The following is a 17,946-nucleotide window of genomic DNA, read 5'->3' as shown; positions in this document are numbered from 1 at the left end:
GTTTAACCCTCCCTTCTATCCACCCACCTGGGACAACGGGTGGATTGTCTGGCTAGGGAAGGTGGATGTAATGATGGTATTAAAGGGGCACCAGCCAAGCAGGGGACATCGCACCAGATGTGGTTTGACACGACCCCCGCCCCTCTGCCTAGGACAGAGACAATGTGGTAGCTCCAGTGCATGGTCACAGTTCTGTGTTGGTCTTAGTGTGGGAGGGGCATCCTCCCCGCCCTTTGGTTTGGGGCTTTGCTACATCACACGCTTTGGCCGATGAAACGTTACTGAATGTGACGTAAACAGAGACTAACAATGTGCTCGTGTGGCTGATCTCTCCTTTTGAGCCTCTGCTGTCAACATGAGAAGAGTGACCTCTGGTCAGCGCAGGCCCCAGAATGGACACACACTGAACAGACCTGAGCCCAGCCCAGGGTGACAAGCCACGCCCGGACCTCAGCTTGAAGGAGAGAGCACTGCTGGCCTGATTCACCCTAGACCGGCCGAATCCCAGATGCCTCCAAGGTGGGTGAACGAGAATAAATGGTTCTTGCTTCAAGCCACTGAGTTTGGGGGGCCTTGTTATGCAGCATTATTGTGGCAATAGCTAGCTGAGACAGATGGCAGATAGGTTTCCTTTTGTACATCAGCTCCGTTCAGGTGGTAGAGATTGAGGCGAGTGTTCCATTCAGTGGAGAAGGATTGTGAGACCAATCAGGGTTTAGTGTGAAAGAATTCCAGGACTGATTAGCGATGTCTGCCATAGGAAGAGCAGCGGCACAAGGGCCACGTAGCTACTATGGGTCTAAAGCTTCTTCTGATGACTTGCCTTGGGGCCTCCCAAAGACAGGGCGGAACGTGGAATGTGGCCTATTGAAAAGTACTAATACACACAGGTAGGAACACACGACACATGCTCTGATGTTTGCATATTCATCTTTTTGGGCTATCATGCATGCAAGGGCACCAGTAGCACATCCAGCTTCTTAGAAAAATGTACGTCGTGTACTTCTTCTGGACAGATGCAGCCCCTGGGATACCAACTTGGTGAGCAGTTAGTCCTTTTTTTTTTTTTTTTTTTTTTTTGTGATATGCGGGCTTCTCACTGCTGTGGCCTCTCCCATTGCAGAGCACAGGCTCCGGACCCAGAGGCTCAGCGGCCATGGCTCACGGGCCCAGCCGCTCCGTGGCATGTGGGATCTTCCCGGACCGGGGCACGAACCTGCGTCCCCTGCATCGGCAGGCGGACTCTCAACCACTGCGCCACCAGGGAAGCCCGAGCAGTTAGTCCTTTTATGGGGGAAAAAAGGTGTCTCTTCCTCTGGGTAGATGTACACCACGCTGGGATCCATGACTTAACAAACATAGCATTTGGGGACGGGATTTCAGCCTCCACTTGCTCCCTTGGCTAAGTACTTTTGCACAGTGCACAAATTGTACCACTGTACATAGCAGGCTTAGCGACAAATTGGGATGGAAATAAAAGAAAAAGAGGAAATAAGGTGAAAAGAGAGAAAAATCTGCCCTTCTGTAATGTCAGTCTTGCCCAATTCCTTTGCTCTGGAGTTTCAAATGAGTGATCTTAGCACTATTTGACCTTGGGTTTCAGGCCCAAAGTACTTGTACATTCTGGGTAGTTGGAAGAATGGTTTAATTGAAGTGTATCAGCCTACTACTGGGCAGACGTGTTCTCTTCCAAACGAGGAAACTTCCATCCCACTGGATCTCTAGTCTGGAAATGTTGGAAAGTGCTAAGCTGAGAACCAACTCCCTAAAATCTTTTGCTCGTTCCTGCTTGTCAGGTACCTGGGAAAAGCAAACACTGTAGTGTAAAAGGATCCTCTCCTGCAAGGTAACTGAAAACCCGAGTAAAGACTGATCCTGAGAATTAGATTGCTGGAGTCTGAAGAGTCAAATAAAAAGGAATCACATCTGGTTCCATTTTTCTTGTGAACTTATCTCACACTGACCAAGTAGGTCCTTTCCTGAGTGTACAAATACGGAAGACACACACATGGTTGTTATCAAACAGTATTGTGCAAAATTAAACGGGCTACTTTATGGTGAAATGGAGAAGAACGGCAAGCATTTCAAACACATGAGTTTCTCTTCATTGGGTCTGGAAGCAATCACTCATGAAGACAGCTACTTTATCTGCTAGAGTGTAGAGCATTCTAGAAGGGACTTCAGCTTGAGTTAAAACCAGTGACATGGTCAAACCTGAAACAGACCAGAGGTGTACAGAGCGCTGACTGCCCCATTCCTGGGGGATGGGAGTCTGAGTTAATGACAGGCCCCCACCTGGTGTCCCAAACTGATCTTTTGGACAAGGTTCCTAATGTGCTGACCATATGTGAACTTGGGGCCAAAGGGAACGGACTTACTGGGGTTTTTCAATTATCTTTTGGTCTCAGAAACTCGCTGCATTGTTTCTATACCTGACTCTCATCCCCAGATGGTTCCGGGAAAAGTGCAATAGATGAGAAGCAGAAATCAAGGGAACATCCCACACCCTGGCAAGGCTGGAAATCACTCCACACTGAGCCAGAGAAAGGAATGTTCCAGGCGGTGGGCGTTGATAGTTCCAGCTGAGCGGTTTTGGAGATGATCCCCGTCCAGCGGCCGCTCCCCAAGCACACGAAGCCCTCCCCACAGGAAGTTTCCCACAGGACGTGTGCGAGCAAAAGGGTGGTGGTGAGAGGTGGGGGAAGAGTGAGACAATGAACTGTGAAGCAATAAAAGGTTACGAGGTTGGGAGAGAGAGAGGGCTCATGAAGTCGCTTCCCCTACCACTCCACCTTGGAATTCCCAGATGTTCTCATTTTTATAGGCTGGGTTGCAGGATCGGAAGCTACCCCTAAATGGGGATCCGTGAATGGTGTGCCAGTGGTCCAGAAAGGAAGTGCTCTGTGAACTGTCCCGGGAATGAGAGCTGAGACCTTGTCCAGAATTCCCTTCTCTTTCACTGTCCTGTTTCCAAACTTCCTGCCCTGGTGAGACCCTGTTATATCCCAAACCACACAACCCGACTCCCCACACAATCAAACCCATCCCAGGTCCTTGCTCAGGGTCTCAGGGAACAACCGGTCAGTGAATCCTACGGCTGAGGGCGCTAGCCGCTTCTCAGAGTACAAGCAACCAGGCTTCCAGGTCAGTTCTTCGAAAGGACTTTCTGCCACATACATTCTTGGAACAGTCAAGAGGACTGTGTCTAACAGGGAAAAGAATTGGAGAGGAGGGTCTTTTCTTCTATCCTAGAGTATGAAGATGGCCATCTAGGGTCCTCTCTTGACAAAGAAGGCAAAACATAGGAATGCGTCAGATAAGTCAGAATGTGGCCCACTGCCTTGTAATTGGAAGGTGAGAGACAGGAAAAATCTCATTCTTTATAGTTTAGACAGTTCAGAAAGGGTCTGGTGGAGCATTTAAAAGATGGAACCTGTTTCATGGGACGGAGTTTTCCATTTCCAATGGCAAGTGTTGGGTGTGGCATGGGAACAGCATCGATTTCTTTAGGCAAAGAAATGTGAACTTGAAACCTAGGAGGGCCACTCTCTTAGCCATCTGGCTGGGGTCATTTGAAAGTCAGTGGCTGAGAACCTGTGAAGGATTGTGCAGTCAGCTGATGTGAATCTATGGCTTTGGTCCCCAGTGGTCCATGGATAAGCATCACTCAGCCTAGCAGTCTGTCTTCATCTATCACATAGCAAGTTTCTCTTCTAATGAGCCAAGAGCATGGGTCTAGACCGGCCCTACTTGTGATCATTAAGTGCACCCCACTTCCACATTTTATTTCAGGGATAGCCCTGAGATTCCTTGCATCTGCCTTTTCCCATTCAAAAAAAAAAGGAAACAATAACGCAGGTCATGCTTTTCTGGGTGTGAGTTAATGAACACTTAAACGTTTGCTATTTGTCGAAAGCTGGCAGCCTCAGCCCCGAATGACCTATGCAGAGCCGTGGTCACCCCACAGGCAGAAAAGAGGGGACAGGCAGAGAAGGATGGAAGGATAGAGGCTGGGTCTGCAAAGAGGGCTGTGCGGTGGCGGGTGGTGGGGAGTGGAATGTCTGGTGAACTGCGCAGCGTCTGGCCCCGACATCGGGCAGACCGATGCCCTCCTAGCCTCAGCAGCGTCTGCTGCCCTTGCCCTTCCTTCCCTAGCGCTTCTTTCCATGAGCTGAGTCCAGCGTGGGCTCCCTGCACTGCCTCGGCCTCCCAAGCCTCCAACCCGCCCTGAGAACTTGAAGCTACCCCAAGACTGAGAGGAAATAAAGCTTCAGCAAGAAAATGGCCAGGTGATCCTGCCTCATTTCTTCAGCCTCTTCTTGGCATGAATTAGAGACCACTATCTCTGTGAAACTGCAGGTGTCTAAGAAGAACTTTGATTTTTCTAAACATTTACAATTCTCTTTTATGCAGTCAGAAAATGGGCAAGGAGCTGGAAAATGTAAATCTTTAAGCAAACGTGTGTGTCAGAGAGCTGTCAGGCCCCCTTCAAAGGAGCAGATTATCATAAAAGATAGCCAGAGAGGAAAACAGAAGACAGCAATTTCCAAACAGCAAGCCCCTCCCACCGGAAGGGGTGGGGCCTGTCCTGAGAGCCAATGGGAGGCTTGGCCTTACCCGGGCAAATAAGGAGGACTTCCTGAAGGTGGGGCCAGTGTCCTTTGGTCCAGGTCTCACGTCCTCTGAAGAACAGTCAGTTAGAATGGTGGGGAGAGTTGTATCTGCTTCTTCCATCTCTCCTATCTTGAAATTGGTGTCCTTGATCATACGATTTTTCCTTTAAGGGTGTCACCATAATGAACTGACCCTTCTCTGAATCTCTTAGGAAGACAGGTTCAGGGAAAACCATGATGATCTAATTTGGTTTTGTCTCTTTCTCTCTCCTTTACTCCTGTCTTCATCCTTTTTAATAAAATACTTCAGGGACTTCCCCAGAGGCACAGTGGTTGAGAATCTGTCTGCCAAGGCAGGGGACACGGGTTCGAGCCCTGGTCCGGGAAGATCCCACATGCCATGGAGCAACTAAGCCCGTGCACCACAACTACTGAGCCCGCGTGCCACAACTACTGAAGCCTGCATGCCTGGAGCCCATGCTCTGCAACAGGAGAAGCCACCGCAATGAGAAGCCCGCACACTGCAGCGAAGAGGGGCCCCCACTCACCGCAACTAGAGAAAGCCCGCGTGTAGCAACAAGGACCCAACGCAGCCAAAAATGAATAAATAAATAAATTTATAAAAAAATAAAATGCTTCATACAAACAATAATCAAATAGAAAATATAATGAATATCAGTGAAATATGAAATGCTGGCGATAAATTTAATAAGAGCTGGCGATAAATTTAATAAGAGGAAAATGCTTACCTTCTACTGAAGAGGATGACTAAGTGGAGAGACATCCTTTGTTCTTGGACACGTGGACACAATACTGCTGAAGTCCTTTCTCCCTAAATTATTCTGAAAATTTAACACTAATTAAAATCTCAGTAAGAGTTTGGGGTACTTGATAAATAATTCTGAATCATGAGGAAGAACAGAAAGATGAGAATAATCAGGAAATCCTTCAAAAGAAAACAAGAATCAAAGGGTCAATCGCCCTCCTAGATAATACAGCACATTATAAAATTATAGTGATGTATATACCGCGTCATACTAGGAAAAGAAAAGACACACAGATTAGTGAAACAGATTAGAGGTTCCAGAGTATACCAATGTAAATTTCAGAATTCAGAATATGATAAAGGGCATTTTCTAACAAATGGGGAAAAGATAATTTATTGAATGCTATTGGTACAACTGGCTAGCCATCTGGGGGGGAAAAAATGCCATCATCCCCCCCACAATAAATTCCAGAGGCTTTAAATGTAAAAAATAAAACTATAAAAATACTAGAAGAAAGCATGGGTGAATATTTGTAAATCTTTGGATGGAAACTTCTAAGCATGACACAAATGCTATAAACAATAAAGAAACAGATTGAAACATGTGACAGCATAAAAATTAAAAACTTCTGTATGACAAATACCATAAACGAAGTAAAAAAACACAAATAGGAAAACTGTTTAGGACACACGTCAGAGGGTTAATACTCCTAATACAGAAAAACCTTTTACTAATAAGAAACTAAACAACCCAATGAAGCTGTATGTGTGTATCAGGCTTCATGGTTGACAAAAGAGTTTCAGTTTGGGGTTGTCAGTCAAAACAATATTTGGGACATACAGTGAAAATTTTGTTTATTGTTTATCTAAAATTCAAATTTAATTGGGCACCCTTTCTTTTTATTTGCTAAAGCTAGGAGCTCTGTCTCAGACACATGATCTCATTTGGGCCCTGGTGTAACTCAGTGAGGTAGAGAAAGAGAGGGTAGGTCACCCCTCAAACAGTGGTTTCCTCGTCTGTCAAGTACAGTGTGAGAAGGGAATCGGTTAACGTGTGTATGGAGCCTAGTGTAAGACCTGCCACCTAAGGAGCGTTCAGTACATATTGGTTTCTTTCTCTTTCCTTTACACAGGACTCATTTTACAAATGAGAAGACTGAGGTTCAGAAAGGGGAAGTGACTGGCCCAAGTTCTCCCAACTAATAAGATAGAATTCCTCCTTGTACTCCAGGCCAAACTACCTCATTCCCTGCGCACTCCTACCCCATGTCCACCGCATTCCCTGGGTCCTCCCATGGCCTGAGGCAGCTCTCTGATTTTTAGTTCTTAGATCCTATTGAATCTGATCCCCTAATCAGATCAACTAATTTGTGTGGGACTTCCCTGGTGGTCCAGTGGTTAAGAATCCACCTTCCAATGCAGGGTACATGGGTTCGATCCCTTGCCGGGGAACTAAGATCCCACATGTGGGGGCAACTAAGCCCTCGTGCCACAACTAGAGAGAAGTCTGTGAGCCGCAACTAAGACCCAACAGGGCCCAAAACAAACAAACAAATAAATATTTTTTTAAAAAACTAATTTGTGCTAGAAAGTAGTTCTCCACCTTGGCTGCATATTAGACTCACTTGGAGGGAGATTTGAAAACTCTGAAGGCTCAAACCACTGACCATTTAAACTCTGGGGATAGAACCCAGGCATCAGTATTTTTTAGAGCTCTCCAGGAGATCCCAATGTGCAGCCAGGACTGGGAATCCCAGGGCTGGTGTGAGTATTCACGGCTGATCAGACATTGTAAAATGTTTGCTTATGAGATGATCTACTCCAACTCTCTCATTTTAAAGATGAGAAACCCAAGGCCCAGAGAGATAAAGCAACTTGGTTTGGGCGGCCCAGCAGATTAGTGAGGCAAAATGGAGATGAGAACCCGGGCCTTCGGTCTTCATCCGTTGCTTCTTCTACCGTAGCGTGTTTAGACAATTGTGGCTCTGCTCCAAACACATACGACCTTTGTTTTCTCAAGCACCTTCAGCCCTAGGAAGAATCTAGGACTCGGGTTTACAGTAACAGAGGTATTTGACAGCAGCTCCTGGCCCCCGCCCACAAGTTTTGTTCCACAAATTGAATTCCATCCATCCCGATCTTCTCAGTCCTCAGCTTAATCTCTGGTGACCATTTCAGACCTTTCCCTCAAGTGGGCGTTGGTGACCAATTCTCCCTTTGCTCTGACCACAGAGCCTCTGCATCCCCGCTCCTCCCTTGGGCACTGGCTGTTCCACTCCAGTGAGCCAAAGCTCATGTTTCTGATTCAGTACCCTCTTCAGACTTCGAGTTCTCTGTCAAAACCTCCCTCTTCTTTTCATGCTCCGGGTGCTATACAGTAATAAGATCGAAGCCAATAAGCTCATTTGCCTTGAGTATGTATCATTGTTCATTGCTTAGCCTTAGAAAAATAAAAGATTTCTGCTTCCTCTTCGCCAGCTGTTTTCCTACTCAGGAAACCTAATTGGATTCTGCCTGGGACCTGGTGGTCAAAGACTCATAATCTGTGGTCATTGGACCACTGAGCAAATCACAGAATTCAAGGGGTCCATGAACATGGCTGGGAAAAATGTTTTTATTTCCATTAACGATAAAATCTGTGTTTATTTTTACTAAAGAGTAAAATATATCTTTCTTTTCACAAACCTTTGGCACATCCTTCAGTTATAAATGTAGGCAAAAAACCATAGTAGTATTAGTGGTATCCGTTACTTTGCTGCCTACAAAATGAATAGATACTTTTATATCATGTTATAGTTGTAGCAAATATCTTTCAGTGTTACTTGTGCTCATCACTACTCTGAAATTACGGTTAAGTATTAAACCTGTCACTAGAGTGTCTTAAGGAGCTAATAACAAGTACACAGAGTACTGTGTCTCCATTTTAAAATATTTTGATGACTGGTCTTCAATGTCATCGGTTGCCTTTGCAATACTATGTATTTTACTTTCTGCCTTTAAAAATAGTTAAAGCATTTAAAAACAGTATTCTGAGAAGGACTCCGTGGCACAAAAGCAGTTCAGACCCCCTGTGTCAGCATCGCTGGGTGACATGTGGACATAGAGATGGTCTCTCTGAGCCTCGTAAGTTGCACCCATGGCCCTGCCTGCCCGGGCCAGCCTGTGTCATTGGCTGTGTTGGGTCAGGGCTGGTGGAAAGTTGGGCTCTTCTGAAGCGCTCACCCTGGGAGGTTTATTATCTTTGGGGCAGCTCCACATGTTTGAGAACCCAGCTTCCTTCCACAAACTTCACAGGGAATTACGCGTTCAAGAAGTACAGCCGGCAAAGCATGAGTCAAAGCTCTTCGGGTAGCAAGGAACAGAAATCCATTCACACCGGCGCGGAGCAGGGTTTTGATGTGCTGACCCCAAGTTCTCATGGCAACAGAGCACGGTGGAGCCACCTGGGGCGGAGGAAGCTGCCCAGGACCCAGGTACCTACTTTCTAGTCCCTAAGGAGCCTCCCGCCCTCTGCTTCCTTCTGCGCATCTGCCTCACTTTTTTCTGACCATCCTCCTCTGTTTTCCCCTGAGATCTGCTCTTGGTAACGTCAGCTCTGACTCCGTCTGCGTGCCGCGTGGAGCCCTGATCTCCGTGGCCTTGCAGCCCAGCTTCTGACACCTAACTGGCTGTGAGATGCACCCGATGAGCTGCGGTCAGGTAGGGTCATGTGACTCGTTCCGGCCAATTGGCTGTGGGAGGAATCCAGCCGTTGTCGCCTTCCAGTCAAAGCATTTAAAAGCCTGTGTGAGTCTCTTCAGGGGGTCCTCCCCCTGCCTAGAGCCCCAAAGCCTCGCGTGGAGATGACAGTGACCCTCTGTCATATGATGGATGAGCCTCTGCCAACCTGAGGCCTGAGAGATTCCGTGGAACGGAGGATTCTCCTGCCCCACCCTGCCCCTGGCAACAGACACGGGCACGTAATGCTAGGAATGAGCACGTGAGCAAGGAATACGTTGTTGTTGTTTTTTTAATCGGCAAAGATTCTAGTTATTTATTGCTGTGTCATGTCTTATCCTTTCCTGACTAATAGACTGTTTCCTATTTAACTGTAAATTGCTGGGAGAAGAATCTGAGTGGCCTGGCTTGGGTCAGTTGTTGACTTCCGGTCCAATAAGCTGTAATGAGGTTAGAGATGAATCGTGATTGAAATGCACTTGCCTTCATTACTTCAGAAAGGAGATTTTGTAGCGAGAAATATTCCTATTAGGAGAAGAGGTATCCACGCTCTTCAGTGAGATATGCAGTCGTAATTTAGGAAAGGGGAACACTTTTAACCTGCCAATGGGTTAAAGTAGCCCAGGATGGTGACGATGGGTGTGCCAGTTATATCACTTATACTCAGGGTTTCTCAACAGTGGCACTATTGACACTTACACTGAATAATTCTTTGTTGCTGGAGCCTGTGTGTACATTGTAGGATGTGTAGCAGTACCCCTGGCCCTTATCCAGTAGATGCCGGTACCACACTTTCCCTCCCTCTATGACCTCCCCGAGTCATGACAATAAAAAACGTCTCCATTGCCAGTTTTCCTCAGTGAGGGGAGGGCAAAACTGTCCTCAGTTGAGAAACTGCTATCTTATCATATCTGGGACAGTCGGATTTAAGGCATAGTTTCCATGTATACTCATGGAAAGTATACAAGTGGTCATCAGACCACTTGCCCCGTTTGGGGTTCAGAAATTAAAGTCATGTTTATGATGAATTTGTTAACTTTGCTTGGACATGAGCACCACCAACTCTTTGGGGTCCGTTATTTATTTCTCTTCTTCTGTATTACTTTAAAAAAAGCCTTATTTAGGAAAACGAATGACCCCTGCTACCTTTCTGTTTTCCCAGCACCCATGCTAAGCTACCTTTTTTTGAGTAGGATCCATGTCTATTTCCAAGCCTACACACCACTCCCCGGGGACCATGACAGGTTGGAGACCTCATGGTGACGCGGGAAGGAATCCAACGGCTCCCCTCATCCCACACGTTCTCTCTTTCTCTAAATCAGCTTTTCCTTTTCCTTCAGCCAAATTTAATTTCTTCATGAGCTTTGAACTTTGCTGTTGAACTTTGTTGGAAGACCAGCCTTCCGCCATTTCTTTGGCGCTGCTTTAATTGGCCAGGCCTCCTGTCTGCTCCACCTCAGGCAAGAGAGGAGCCCTCTGCCACTTGGACACATAACAAGAAGCATAAGAAAATAGTCGCATAGCAAACAGGAGCCTCAGAGTGCCTCTGGTGGGTGACCAGTTCAAAGCGGCCACTTGCTGACCAGTAATTAACGTGGTCGAGGGCTGCATAGCAGACGCAGTGAACTACAAAAGGCAACTTGGGGGAAGAAGCTTCTTTCTCGAAGGAGACCTGAGAAGCCTTTCTAAGAGGTGCTGCTCAAGTCTCCCCCGTGATCTTGCACAATGGAGCTGAAACGTAGACAACAGCAGGAAAGAACAAGCCACGTGTGTGCTCGCATGCACTCACACATTCATGCCCAGCTTGGCTCATTTATTTTCTGTATTGAAAGGCCTGCTGACCTCCGTGATTTCCTCCCCCTCAAATTCAGAAGTAATGAATAAGATGCCTTCTGACTTGAAATGCAACAGAGAGTTTTGAAAAGATGGAAAATCAGCAACATATGGGCTGAAGAACCCAAAAAGACCTGAAAGGGAAGGAAATGCCTTAGGAAATTTCAGATGTCACTGTGATCCGGGATCAGCGTTGGGATGGATCCGTGGCTTCGTGTGGTTCTGACAGGGGCTTGGGGCCTCTGTGCCCACCCCAACTTGGCCCCCTGTCTGAATCTTTTCTTTTTCTTCTCTTCCCCAGGCTCCACCAAACAGGAATAAACATTTTCCTGCTGGGAACGGCCTCCACTGCGTCCTTTGGACATTCTAACTGATGCTACAAAGATCAAGGAGACGCATTTTCTCAAGCACGGGCCTTTCTCTTCTTTTCTTCAACACATAACACGGCTAGCCCTTGATCTTGTCCTCAAGTGTTTGCTGAAATGGAAAAAATGCAAGCAATGCAGTAAAGCCTGTTCCTAGATGCTTGGCTCGGCCTGGGGACATGGCACTTGCTCTAAATCTGTTGTGGCACTTTGAGCTCTGTCCCTTGCAAGGGCCAGAACCCAACTGCAGCTAGCCTGGGCAGAAAGATTAAGCTTCACATAACAAACCATAGGAACAGTGGAGCTGGCCCCAGGGTCAACTGGATCTAGAAATTTAAACACTCTCAGAATGTCCTCACTCCTGAACTTGACCTCTTGCTTCTATTTCCTTTCACACGTTGGCCTCATTCCTACTGCACATGCTCTTTCTCCACACGGCAAGAACACGTCCCTCTGTGCCCTGGATTCTTCATGCACCAAGTTAGCAGTCCCAGTGGAAAGAGAAGTGTAACTCTCACCAGCTCAGTAATACAAAAATCTAGGGAAGGACTCTGATTGGTCAGGCTTGGCTCACAAGCCACTCCTGGACCAATCACTGGCAGATGAGGAGATGCGGCTCTCTGATTGGTCAGTTCTGGAGGCTAGGCACTTCCCTGTGTCTGGGGTTAGTATAGACCATGAGAAGCACATGGCAGGAGACTGGGAGAGCAGGTCTGTAAAGGAAGGGAGGAGTTGTAACCTGGGTAAAAGAAAAAAGTCTGCTGAGCAGACTTAAACAGTATGTCCATTAAACTGGTCGTCCATTCCCCAGTGTATAGTTACCTAAGGCAGCTGGAAAAAATTATCACAACCTGGGTGGCTTGAAATAGCAGAAACTTATTCTCTCACAGTCCTGGAGGCCAGAAGTCCAAAATCAAGGTGTCAGCAGGGCCATGCTCCCTGCGGAGGCTTTAGAAGAGATTCCTTTTCTTGCCCTTTCCAGCGTCTGGTGGCTGTTGCCCTTCCATGACTTGTGGCTGCTTACTCCCAACTCTGCTCCGTCTCTACATGGTCTTTTCCTCCTCTCTGTCTGGTGCCCCTCTTCTAATAAGGACACCTGTTGTTGGATTTAGGGCCCACATGGGTAATCCAGGATGATCTCAAATCAAGGTCCTTAACTTAATTACATCTGCAAGGATCCTTTTTCCAAGTAAGGTCACATTCACAGGTCCCAGGGATTAGGACCTGCACATATCCTTTGGGGGTGGGGGTGTCCACCATTCAACCCATTACGCTCAGTGTGAGGTGCCCTGTCAAGGGGCAGGGAAGCGTTTGGACTGGCTTTAACTCCACATACAGAGGACTTTCCTACAGGTGCCCAAGTTCCTTTCTCAGAGTTGCCAGCACACTCAGGCAGGAGGCTTACTGCAACCTGGAGACAGCTTTGTTTCACGTGAGAGTTTTGTGGTACCTCTTGCCTTGTCCGTTTTTTCTTTTTCATTATCCTGGCCTATTTCCCCCGCTAAAAGTATGTCAAGGTGGTGAAGATTCTCTCCTGGCTCCCTTTACTAGCTCTGTGACACTGGGCAAATAATTTAAATTCAATTTAAATTCTCTGAGCCTCAGTTCTCTCATCTGTGAAATGGGAATAACAATGGCCCCTATCTCATGTGGCTCTGAGATTCAAATGAATAAATGTGAAGTGTAAAAAGCGCTTACTACAGTGCCTACCTGAGGTAAACATTCTGTAAAAGTTAGCTATCACTGTAATACAGAGGCCGATCGTATTTTCTAGTTTCTTTCTTTATCCTCTAATTTTTCTAGTTACATGTCTCCTCTTCCTTTAGGTTTCCTTTCTCCAAGCTCTTCTTGATTTAGTGCAGAGATTCACAACCTCTGGTGTGCACCCGAATCCCCTGAAGGCGACTTAAAATGTCCATGGTTGGGCCCCACCCTGTGGAATTTGATTCTGTGAGTCTGGGGTAGATTCTGTGCCTCTGACTTTGCCTGAGAGGTTCAAGTGCATCCAGACTTTGAGACCCTGGGGATGAGAGACACTAGGTGAGGAGTTGCTGATACCATGATCTGTCAATTTACTGTACGGTTGTGGGCAGGTTACTTGGCCTCAGTTTTCTTATCTTTACAATGGGGATAACAATACCATCCAGCCAGGGTTAAATGAGAGCATGCTTACAGCATCCACATTAGCTTACAAAAGAATGGTCATGATGGTAAGACCCGAAACGGCTGATACTTTAAGAGTTTTGGAAACTCACACGGGTATTATTACCTCACTTAACTTTTTCAAATAACTTGTAAGTTGGGGGCTAGTTTCCACCGTACAGGTGAGGTAACGGAGGCTCACGGAGCGATTAGGAGGCTCAGATACGTTAATATCGATAAAGAGCATAGACGGCAGCGTTCGTGTTCATCCTAACCCTTGGCCTTTTCCCCCATCACAGCTACCTGCATGCAAAGGTGGTTTGGTGTGCGGAGGCGATGCACTAGGGGATTCTGTTCCTTCTTTTCTCTGAAGGAAAACAGGGACTCTCCAGATTAGCCTCTGGCGGGTACAAAGGGCTTCCAGTCCCTGCTTCCAATTTAGTTCAAGAACTAAAATGTCCCAAAGTACAGGGCTCGGAGTCCAGAAAGCAGAGCCTCGCTAACAAAACTCTACCCAGGTGATCGGAGAGTTCTACCTTCTTCCTGTGTCAGCAACCTAAGGGGAAGGGAAGCCACCCAGGCGGCCGGGAAGGTAGGGCACAGGGCACAACCCCAGAGCAGGCAGTGAGCTCGGGGGTGGGCTGCAGCAGGGGAAAAAGAGGGGCCAGCCCAGCTCGAGAGGACGGAGCTGCTTCCCCCCGAGGGCGGAGTCCAGCTCCCGCCGCGACCTCTGGCTCCCAGGCACCTGAACGAGTGGCTGTTACCAGAGGTCAGAGGTCAGCAGGGCCGTCCTGAGCCTGCGCCCACTGCCTGGCAGTCCTGTCCGGACGCCGGCGCTCCCGACCCGGATGTTTGCCTTCCGCGTGGATTGCAGGCCTGGCTGTGTCCAAGCTGGGTTCAGCCTTGGCTTCCATCCTTGCCCCAGCCCAGAGCAGCCACACCATCTGCATGTATGTGCGTGTGTGAGGTTTATTGATTTACTTATGAATAAAATAGCTAAAGCTTTTCAAAAACAACCTTACTGAGATATAATTCAGATACGATACAATCCACTCATTTAGAGCCAGCAGTTCAGTGATGTTTAGTGCATTCACAGAGCCGTGTAGCCACCAGCACAGTTAATTTGAGAGCATTCTCATCACCTCCAAGAGAAACTCCCTAGCCCCCATCCCCCAGCTCCTGGCAACTGCTAATCTACTCTCTGTCTTTGTAGATCTCCCCATTCAGAACATTTCCTATAAAGGAAATCATATGTTAAGTGGCCTTTTGTGTCTGGTTCCTTTCACTCAGGATCGTGTTTTCAAGGTTCGTCCATGTTGTCATGTACTTCATTCTTTTTATTGCCAAGTAATATTCCATTGTATGGATATACCACACTTCCTTTAACCATTCATCAGTTGATAGACATCTAGGTTGTTCCCATCCTTGGGCTTTTATGAATAATGGTGCTATAAACATTCACGGACCAACGTTTGTGTGGACATATGTTTTTAGTTCTCTTAGGTCTATACCTAGGAGTGGAATTGCTGGCTCATGTGGTCACGAAAGCTTTGAATGTGTTAAAGACACAAAGATCAGAGCTTGTGAAAGGCATTGATGGTGAAAACCGTCTACTGTGTCTGAGCTGTCTCACAAGATACGTATTTGTAGCCGGCAGATACTTTGTATCTGGTGGGAAAGACAGGAGGGAGAGACAAGGGACCCAGAAAGAGACTCAGAAGCACAGGTTCAGACTTCAAAGTGAAACACAGAATGCCTGGATGTGTCTCTATTTTCCCACCATTTAACTGAGTTGGAGGATAATGGGATCTGGCTTTTTCACATGACCCTGTCTGTTTCCGTTTAGTGTGTTTTTGTTTTTTAATGCAGAGCTCTTTAAGGGAGTGTTGGAGGGGCCAGAGCTGAGGTGCCCGCAGAAGTCTTCTTGGGGCTCGTGCAGGAACCTGCCCTCTGTGGAGGCAGGGCTTCCTCCCGGGGACTCTGTCTGCACAGAGACAGCCCACTCGATCCTTGTGGAGGACAGTCAAAGCAGCTTGCTTTTGAGGGCCACAGTGTCTCTAAAGATTTTAGTTCATATTTTTCTCAGCATAAAATGACTATACAGTACATGCATTAGAGCACATTTGGAAGTTGAAGAAAAGAACATGAGAAAAAACTCAGGCTTTTTCCCACCAACCAAAGATAACCACAGTTAATCATTCAAGTGTTTCCATTTAGTTTAGTTTAGCTTTTTGTTTTTAATTTTATTTTATATGGAAGTGTAGTTGATTTACAATGTTGTGTTGGTTTCAGGTGTACAGCAAAGTGATTCAGTTATACGTACACAGGTATCTATGCTTTTTCAAATTCTTTTCCCATTTTGGTTATTACAGAGTATTGAGCAGAGATCCCTGTGCTGTACAGTAGGTCCTTGTTGGTTATCTATTTTAAATAGAGTGGTGTATACATGTCAATCCCAAACTCGGAATCTATCCCTACCCCTGTTCAACCATAAGTTTAGCTTTTTTTTTTTTTTTTTTTTTTTTGGCCACGTTACATTGCTTGTGGGATTTTAGTTCCCAGACCAGGGATTGAACCTGGGCCCTCGGCAGCGAGAGCACCGAGTCCTAACCACTGGACCACCAGGGAATCCCCAAGTTTAGCTTTTTTTAATGCATAGATTTTGTTGTTTTATTCCCCCTCTCTACAGGGAAACCCGTTTCACTACTTATGGGGTCCCTCCCAGTTTTCCATATGGGAGGAACTTTGGGGCATCATTCTGGCAGAAGGGAAGGCTGAAGGGTGTTTTGAAGCTGTGTTTGCAAAACAAGCGTGTGTGTTTACGTGGTGGTATAACTGGGGAGCTTTGGGGAAGAGTGCTGGAGATTGGGAGATGTCAACTTCACACCCACCATCAAAGGGAGGTCAGGAGATCCCAGGCCCACAGTTCCACTAAACCCACACCCTCCAAGCCAAAGGCAGGAAGCTCTCCTCCTGCACGTGCCCAGCTCCACAGCCTTGCTGCCCTGGCTGGTGGGGGCTCCTGTCCCCGGCGGCCTGGTTTAGCATGGCCCTCGACTCTCGTTCTGGAAGTGAAGTTAGCATCTCATTTCTCGCTCCAGCTTCTTTAGAACTCGGCCAGGGCTGGTCAGCTACCTCAGCAGCCCCTGTGGCTATTTGGTGTGACCTCACATCAGAAACCGGAAACGGAGGGACCACGGGCAGGACTTAAGACACAGTTGTCTTGTTTTAGTTTTTTTTTTTTTTTTTTGAGTCTATGGCTTGTGCTTTTATACTTTACATTTGAGTGTGTGTGTTTTCTTCCAGTTTTACTGAGAAATAGTTGACCTACAGCACTGTATAGGTTGAAGGCATACAGCATAATGATGTGACTTAACTACGCCATGAAATGATTAAAATAAATTTAGTGGTGAACATCCATCACCATATACATACAAACTAGAAGAGAAAGAAAAATAGTATATTATTTCCTGTCATGAGAACCCTTTGGATTTACTGTCTTAACAGCTTTCCTGTAGAACAAATAACAGTGTTAATTATGTTTTCGTTTTGCCGTAAATAGGGGTCTTTTCGAGTCCCTTCTAACGCTGAAGCTCTGGCCACACTGCCCAGACTGAGCAGACAGGATACCTGTCCTCACAAAGTGTAACGAGGAGCGAGGTCCCGTCTCTGCCACACTCCTGATGACACTCCGGGTTGTCAAGGAGACACGTGGTAATCAGACCCAGGTGACAGCATTCTGCTTAATCAACTGTAATTTGTGGTGACGTTACTGAACCAACACCTTTTTTTTTTCTTTTCTCGCTTTATTAGTTCTCCAGACTGAATCCATTATCAGTATAAACGACGGGGATTTTCCTGTGGTCCCGTGTCCTTGGAGATGGGGATTCTCGCCTTTTTCCTCTCCCTCTCTCATGTCACTCTCTTCCCCACATCCATCCTGTCTGTGCGCAAGAGTTCCTCAGCCCTCTTCCTGCGGCCGCCCTCCTCAGAGGATGCCGGCAGATACGAGAGCCAGGCAGAAGGACGTGAGAGCCGGGACACGGGGACTGCCTGATCACCGGGCAGGGAGGAGAGAAATTAGGGAGAAAGGACTTTGGGTTCCCAGCACCGGGGGCGCTGGGAATAGGGGAAGGGCTGGGGTGAGACCCAGTTGGGCGCCCGCCCAAACACGTCACCCAGTCTGGGCCACCCTACCTGTGTAATCTTGGGGGCCCTCTTGGGAGCTCACTTTCCTGTGAGGGGACGGGCCATGGATACACCAGATGCCCTTTTCAGCTCTAATAATCTGTGATGGGGATTCACAATGGATCGGGACCCGAAACCTTGTGAGGTATTTCCGATACAGTAATAGAACAGAAACAGCCTCAGGACAGGAGGCGCTCTCAGCCAGTGACCAATAACGGCCTGAGACAAGCCTGCACCTCAGTTCATTTGGCCATAAAGGAGACAGAAAAAAACGTATCTGTGTACTTCTCAGGTGGGTGGCAAAACACCCATGAAACGGCAG

At 47.1% G+C, this 17,946-nt stretch overlaps 1 non-coding gene across 1 annotated transcript; it reads right to left on the bottom strand.

Moving 5' to 3' along the window:
- Nucleotides 1–15,991: 15,991 nt before the first annotated feature.
- On the bottom strand, nucleotides 15,992–16,064 carry TRNAE-CUC. Its single transcript has one exon. It is a non-coding gene; the product is annotated as a tRNA-Glu (tRNA).
- Nucleotides 16,065–17,946: the final 1,882 nt, after the last annotated feature.

This window comes from Monodon monoceros, unplaced genomic scaffold, assembly GCF_005190385.1.
Source record: "Monodon monoceros isolate NGI ecotype Baffin Bay Population unplaced genomic scaffold, NGI_Narwhal_1 Super_Scaffold_9, whole genome shotgun sequence".
Taxonomy (NCBI): domain Eukaryota; kingdom Metazoa; phylum Chordata; class Mammalia; order Artiodactyla; family Monodontidae; genus Monodon; species Monodon monoceros.
Note: the sequence above shows the minus strand (reverse complement) of the source record. Positions and strands in the feature narration are given on the sequence as shown.